This window comes from Bison bison, unplaced genomic scaffold (assembly GCF_000754665.1).
Source record: "Bison bison bison isolate TAMUID 2011002044 unplaced genomic scaffold, Bison_UMD1.0 scf7180017864452, whole genome shotgun sequence".
NCBI classification, from domain to species: Eukaryota; Metazoa; Chordata; class Mammalia; order Artiodactyla; family Bovidae; genus Bison; species Bison bison.
Genome location: NW_011495014.1, coordinates 10966859 through 10972858, shown reverse-complemented (window position 1 = coordinate 10972858; position 6000 = coordinate 10966859). Strand labels below are relative to the sequence as shown.

Sequence of the window (6000 nt, the reverse complement as noted above, 5' to 3'; positions counted from 1 at the left end):
ACACCACCCTTATGGCAGAAAGTGAATAAGAACTAAAGAGCCTCTTGATGAAAGTGAAAGAAGAGAGTGCAAAAGTCAGCTTAAAGCTCAATATCAGAAAATGAAGATCGTGGCATCTGGTCCCATCACTTCATGGAAAATAGATGGGGAAAAAGTGGAAACAGTGGATGACTTTATTTTGGGGGGCTCCAAAATCACTGCAGATGGTGAATGCAGCCATGAAATTAAAAGACGTTTACTCCTTGGAAGGAAAATTATGACCAATCTAAACAGCATATTAAAAAGCAGAGACATTACTTTGCCAACAAAGGTCCATCTAGTCAAGGCTATGGTTTTTCCGGTGGTCATGTATAGATGTGAGAGTTGAACTATAAAGAAAGCTGAGCACAGAAGAATTGATGCTTTTGAACTGTGGTGTTAGAAAAGACTCTTGAGAGTCCCTTGGACTGCAAGGAAATCCAACCAGTGCATCCTAAAGGAGATCAGTCCTGGGTGTTCACTGGTAGGACTGACGTTGAAGCTGAAACTCCAATACTTTGGCCACCTGATGCAAAGAGCTGATTCATTTGAAAAGACCCTGACGCTGGGAAAGATTGAGGGCAAGAGGAGAAGGGGATGACAGAGGATGAAATGGTTGGATGGCATCACCGACTCAATGGACATGGGTTTGGATGGACTCTGGGAGTTGGACACAGAGAGGCTTGGCGTGCTGCGGTTCATGGTGTCACAAAGAGTTGGACATGACTGAGTGACTGAACTGATCTGAACTGAGTAGCTGAAAAAAGAATTGATAACCCAGAAGATAGTCAGAAAAAAGCATCTAGAACAAAATATACAAGACAAAATAGAGGGTATAGACAGGCAAAAACATAAGCATAGAAATATAAAAGGTATTTAATTATAATATATATACATGTACAATTTACAAGAAGCAAAATAGTTATTCATAAATAGTACCATCATAGACAATCTAACATAGAGATATATTATTAGAATTAATACTACTTAATATATGAATATAAGAATATCAGTTATTTAGAGTTAATAAATTATATTGTTATGTTCTAACAATAAATATTAGTTATATTTTTAAAGATATCATTTTCAATAGCATCAAAGATGCAAATATCTAAAAATAAATACAGCAAAAGACGTATAAGATCTCTGCAAAGAAACTATAAAACTTTATAAAAGAAATCAAAATTAAAGAAGACTTGAGTAATTTAAAGGGCTTACATAAATCAATGAAACTATGAGCCATGTTGTGCAGGGCCACTGAAGCTAGATGGGTCATAGTGAAGAGTTCTAACAAAACATGGTCCACTGGAGGAGGAAATGGCAACCAATTCCAGTAACCTTACCTGGAAAACCACATCAGTTCAGTTCAATTCAGTTCAGTCACTCAGTCGTGTCTGACTCTTTGCGACCCCATGAATTGCAGCACGCCAGGCCTCCCTGTCCATCACCAACTCCTGGAGTTTACTCAGACTCACGTCCATCCAGTCAGTGATGCCATCCAGCCATCTCATCCTCTGTCATCCCCTTCTCCTCCTGCCTTCAATCCCTCCCAGCATCAGAGTCTTTTCCAGTGAATCAACTCTTTGCATGAAGTGGCCAAAGTACTGGAGTTTCAGCTTTAGCATCATTCCTTCTAAAGAAAACCCAGGACTGATCTCCTTTATAAAGGACTGGTTGGATCTCCTTGCAGTCCAAGGGACTCTCAAGAGTCTTCTCCAATACCACAGTTCAAAAGCATCAATTCTTCGGCGCTCAGCTTTCTTCACAGTCCAACTCTCATATCCATACATGACTACTGGAAAAACCTTTCCATAGCCTTGACTAGACAGACCTTTGTTGGCAAAGCAATGTCTCTGCTTTTGAATATGCTATCTAGGTTGGTCATAACTTTCCTTCCAAGGAATAAGTGTCTTTTAGTTTCATGGTTGCAGTCACCATCTGCAGTGATTTTGGAGCCCAAAAAAATAAAGTCTGACACTGTTTCCACTGTTTCCCCATCTATTTCCCATGAAGTGATGGGACCGGATGCCATGATCTTCATTTTCTGAATGTTGAGCTTTAAGCCAACTTTTTCACTCTCCACTTTCACTTTCATCAAGAGGCTTTTGAGTTCCTCTTCACTTTCTGCCATAAGGGTGGTGTCATCTGCATATCTAAGGTTATTGATATTTCTCCCGGCAATGTTGATTCCAGCTTGTGCTTCTTCCAGCCCAGCGTTTCTCATGATGTACTCTGCATAGAAGTTAAATAAGCAGGGTGACAATATACAGCCTTGACATACTCCTTTTCCTATTTCAAACCAGTCTGTTGTTCCATGTCCAGTTCTAACTGCTGCTTCCTGACCTGCATACAGGTCTTGCTGGAGCTATTAATAATTGGCCTCCACTCTTCTCCAGTAGCATATTGGACATCTTCTGACCTGTGGCGGGGGTTGGGGTGGTGGTTGTGGTGCTTAAGGCAAAACGATGGGACACTGGAAGACAAGGACCACCCCCACCCCCCCACCCCCCGCCACAGGTCAGAAGGTGTCTGATATGCTACTGGAGAAGAGTGGAGGCCAATTGTAATAACTCCAGCAAGAATGACATGGCTGGGCCAAAGCAGGAATTTCTTTGACATTCAGCTGTGGATGTGTCTGGTGGTGAAAGCAAAGTCTGACTCTGTAAACAACAACATTGCACAGGAACCTGGCATGTTAGGTCCATGATTCAAGGTAAATTGGACGTGGCCAAGCAGGAGACAACAATAATGAACATCAACATCTTAGGAATCAGTGAACTAAAACGGACAGGAATGAGAGAATTTAATTCAGACGACCATTATATCTACTACTGTAGGCAAGAATCCCTTAGAAGAAATGGAGTAGCCCTCATAGTCATCAAAAGAGTCTGAAATACAGTACTTAGGTGCAGACTCAAAAATAACAGAATGAAATTAAAAAAAAAAAAAAACCAGAATGATCTCAATTTGTTTCCAAGGCAAATCATTCAATATTACAGTAAGACAATTCTATACCCCAACCACTGATGCAGAAGAAGCTGAGGTTGACTAACTCTACAAAGACCTACACGACCTTCTAGAATGAACACCCAAAGAAAAAAAAAAAGATGTACTTTTCATCAAAGGGAATTGGAATGCAAAAGTAGGAAGTCAAGAGATACCTGGAATAACAGAAAAGTTTGGCCTTAGAGTACAAAATGAAGCAGGACAAAGGCTAACAGAGTTCTGTCAAGAGAAACATGCTGGTTGTAGCAAACACCCTTTTTCAACAACCCAAAAGACAACTCTTTGTGGACATCAACAGATGATCACTACCAAGATCAGACTAATTATGTTCTTTGCAGCAGAAGATGGAGAAGCCCTATACAATCAGCAAAAACAAGACCTGGGGTGGACAGTGGCTCAGTCATGAGCTCCTTATTGCAAAATTCAGGCTTAAATTGAAGAAAGTAGGGAAAACTATGAGGCCATTCCAGGAGATAGTGAAGGACAAGGAAGCCTGGTGTGCTGTGGTCCATGGGGTCACAAAGAGTTGGACTGAACAGCGACAACAACAAGGCCATTCAGGTATGCTCTAAATCAAATCTCTTATGATTATACAACGGAGGTGATCAACAGATTCGAGGGGTTAGATCTTGTAGACAGAGTGCCTGAAGAACAATGGAAGGAGGTTTATAACATTGTATAGGAGGCAGAGAAAAAGAAATGGAAGAAGGTGAAGTGGTTGTCTGAGGAGGCTTTACAATAGCTGAGGAAAGAAGAGAAGTGAAAGGTAAGGGATAAAGGGAAAGATATACCTAATTAAATGCAGAGTTCCAGAGAATAGCAAGGAGAGATAAGAAGGTATTCTTAAATGAACAATGCAAAGAAACAGAAGAAAACAATAGATTGGGAAAGACTAGGGACCTCTTCAAAGAAAAAAAAATGGAGATATCAAAGGAACATTCTATATAAAGATGGGCACGATAAAGAACAGAAACGGTAAGGACCTAACAGAAGCAGTAGAGATTAAGAAGAGGTGGCAAGAATACACAGAAGAATTGTGTATTTAAACAAGGTGTTAAAAACCTAAAAAAACATGGTGGTATGGTCAGTCACCTAGAGCCAGACATCCTGGAATGTGAAGTCAAGTGGGCCTTAGGAAGCATCACTACGAACAAAACTAGTGGAGGTGATGGAATTCCAGCTGAGCTATTTCTGATGCTGTTAAAGTGCTTCACTCAGTATGTCAGCAAATTTGGAAAACTAAACAGGGGCCACAGGACTGGAAAAGGTCAGTTTTCATTCCAATCCCAAAGAAAGGCAATGCCAAAGAATGTTCAAACTACCATAAAATTGTGCTCATTTCACAAGCTAACAAGGTTATGCTCAAATCCTTCAAGCTAGGCTTCAGCAGTAGGTAAACTGAGAACTTTCAGATGTACAAGCTGGGTTTTGAAGAAGGAAAGGAACCAGAGATCAAATTGCAAACATTTGTTGAATCATGGAGAAAGCAAGGGAGTTCAGGAAAACATCAACTTCTGCTTCATTGACTATACTAAAGCCTGACTGTGTGTATCACAACAAACTGCGGACAATTCTTAAAGAGATGAGAATACCAGACCATCTTACCTGCCTCCTGAGAAACCTGCATACGGGTCAAGAAGCAAAAATTAGAACCAGACTTAACAATGGATTAGTTCAAAATTGGGAAAGGAATACAACAAGGCAGTACAGTGTCCTCCTCCTCATTTAACTTGCAAAGTGCATCATGTAAAATGCTGGGTTGGATGAATCACAAGCTGGAATCAAGATTGCCAGAAGAAATATTGACAACCTCAGATATGCAGATGATACCACTCTAATGGTAGAAAATGAGGAGGGACTAAGAGCCTCTTGATGAGGGTAAAAGAGGAGAGTGAAAAAGCTGGGCTTGAAATTCAACATTTAGAAAACTAAGATCATGGCATCTATTTCCATCACTTCATTGGAAAAGACTCTGATGCTGGGAGGGATTGGGGGCAGGAGGAGAAGGGGACGACAGAGGATGAGATGGCTGGATGGCATCACTGACTCGATGGACATGAGTCTGAGTGAACTCTGGGAGTTGGTGGTGGACAGGGAGGTCTGGCGTGCTGCAATTCATGGGGTCGCAGAGAGTCGGACATGACTGAGCAACTGAACTGAACTGAACTGAACTAAATGGAAAATAGAAGGGGAAAAACTGAAAGCAGTGACAAATTTTATTTTCTTAGGCTCCAAAATCAATGCAGATGGTGACTGCAACCATGCAATTAACAGATGCTTGCTCCTTGGGAGCAAAGCTATGACAAACTTAGACCACATATCAAAAAGCAGAGAGATCACTTTGCCAACATAGGTCCATATAGTCATAGCTATGGTTTTCCCAATAGTCCTGTACGGCTGTGAGAGCTGGACCATAAAGAAGGCTAAGTGCTGAAGAACTGATGCTTTTGAATTGTGGTGCTAGAGAAGACTCTTGAGAATTCCTTGGACCAACCACAAGGAGAACAAACCAGTCAATCCTAAAGGAAATCAACACTGAATATTCAGGCTTGAAAAGGCTGTTGGAAAAGCTGAAGGTCCAATACTTTGGCCACCTGATGGAAAGAACCGGTTCAATGGAAAAGACCCTGATGCTGGGAAGATTGAAGGCAAAAGGAGAAGGGGGTGGCAGAGAATGAGATCGCTAGATAGCATCATCAAGTAAATGGTCAGGAATTTGAGCAAACTCCAGGAGATAGCAGAGGTCAGAGAAGCCTGGTATGCTATTGCGGGGAGCGAGCTCCGCCCCTGGCAAAGGTCATGAGGAAGGAGGCTTGGCATACGCAAAGGCGGGATCAAGCCTCAGGAGTCTCCCTGGAAATTCTCGAGCAATCTACCCCCAAAACCAGAGTCTGCCTACTTTCTGCTTTGTGCTTTCACCTACACCTCTGACTTTACGGGGGCTGTCCCCCACTACCTCTCTGAAAAAAGAGTTAG

The 6000-nt window shown here is 41.6% G+C and overlaps 1 protein-coding gene across 1 annotated transcript in view; it reads right to left on the bottom strand.

The window, feature by feature from the left end:
- The window catches only part of CCDC148 (coiled-coil domain containing 148), a 212964-nt gene that overhangs the window by 130793 nt on the left and 76171 nt on the right, over positions 1 to 6000 (bottom strand). The gene's annotated exons all lie outside the window — the stretch shown is intronic.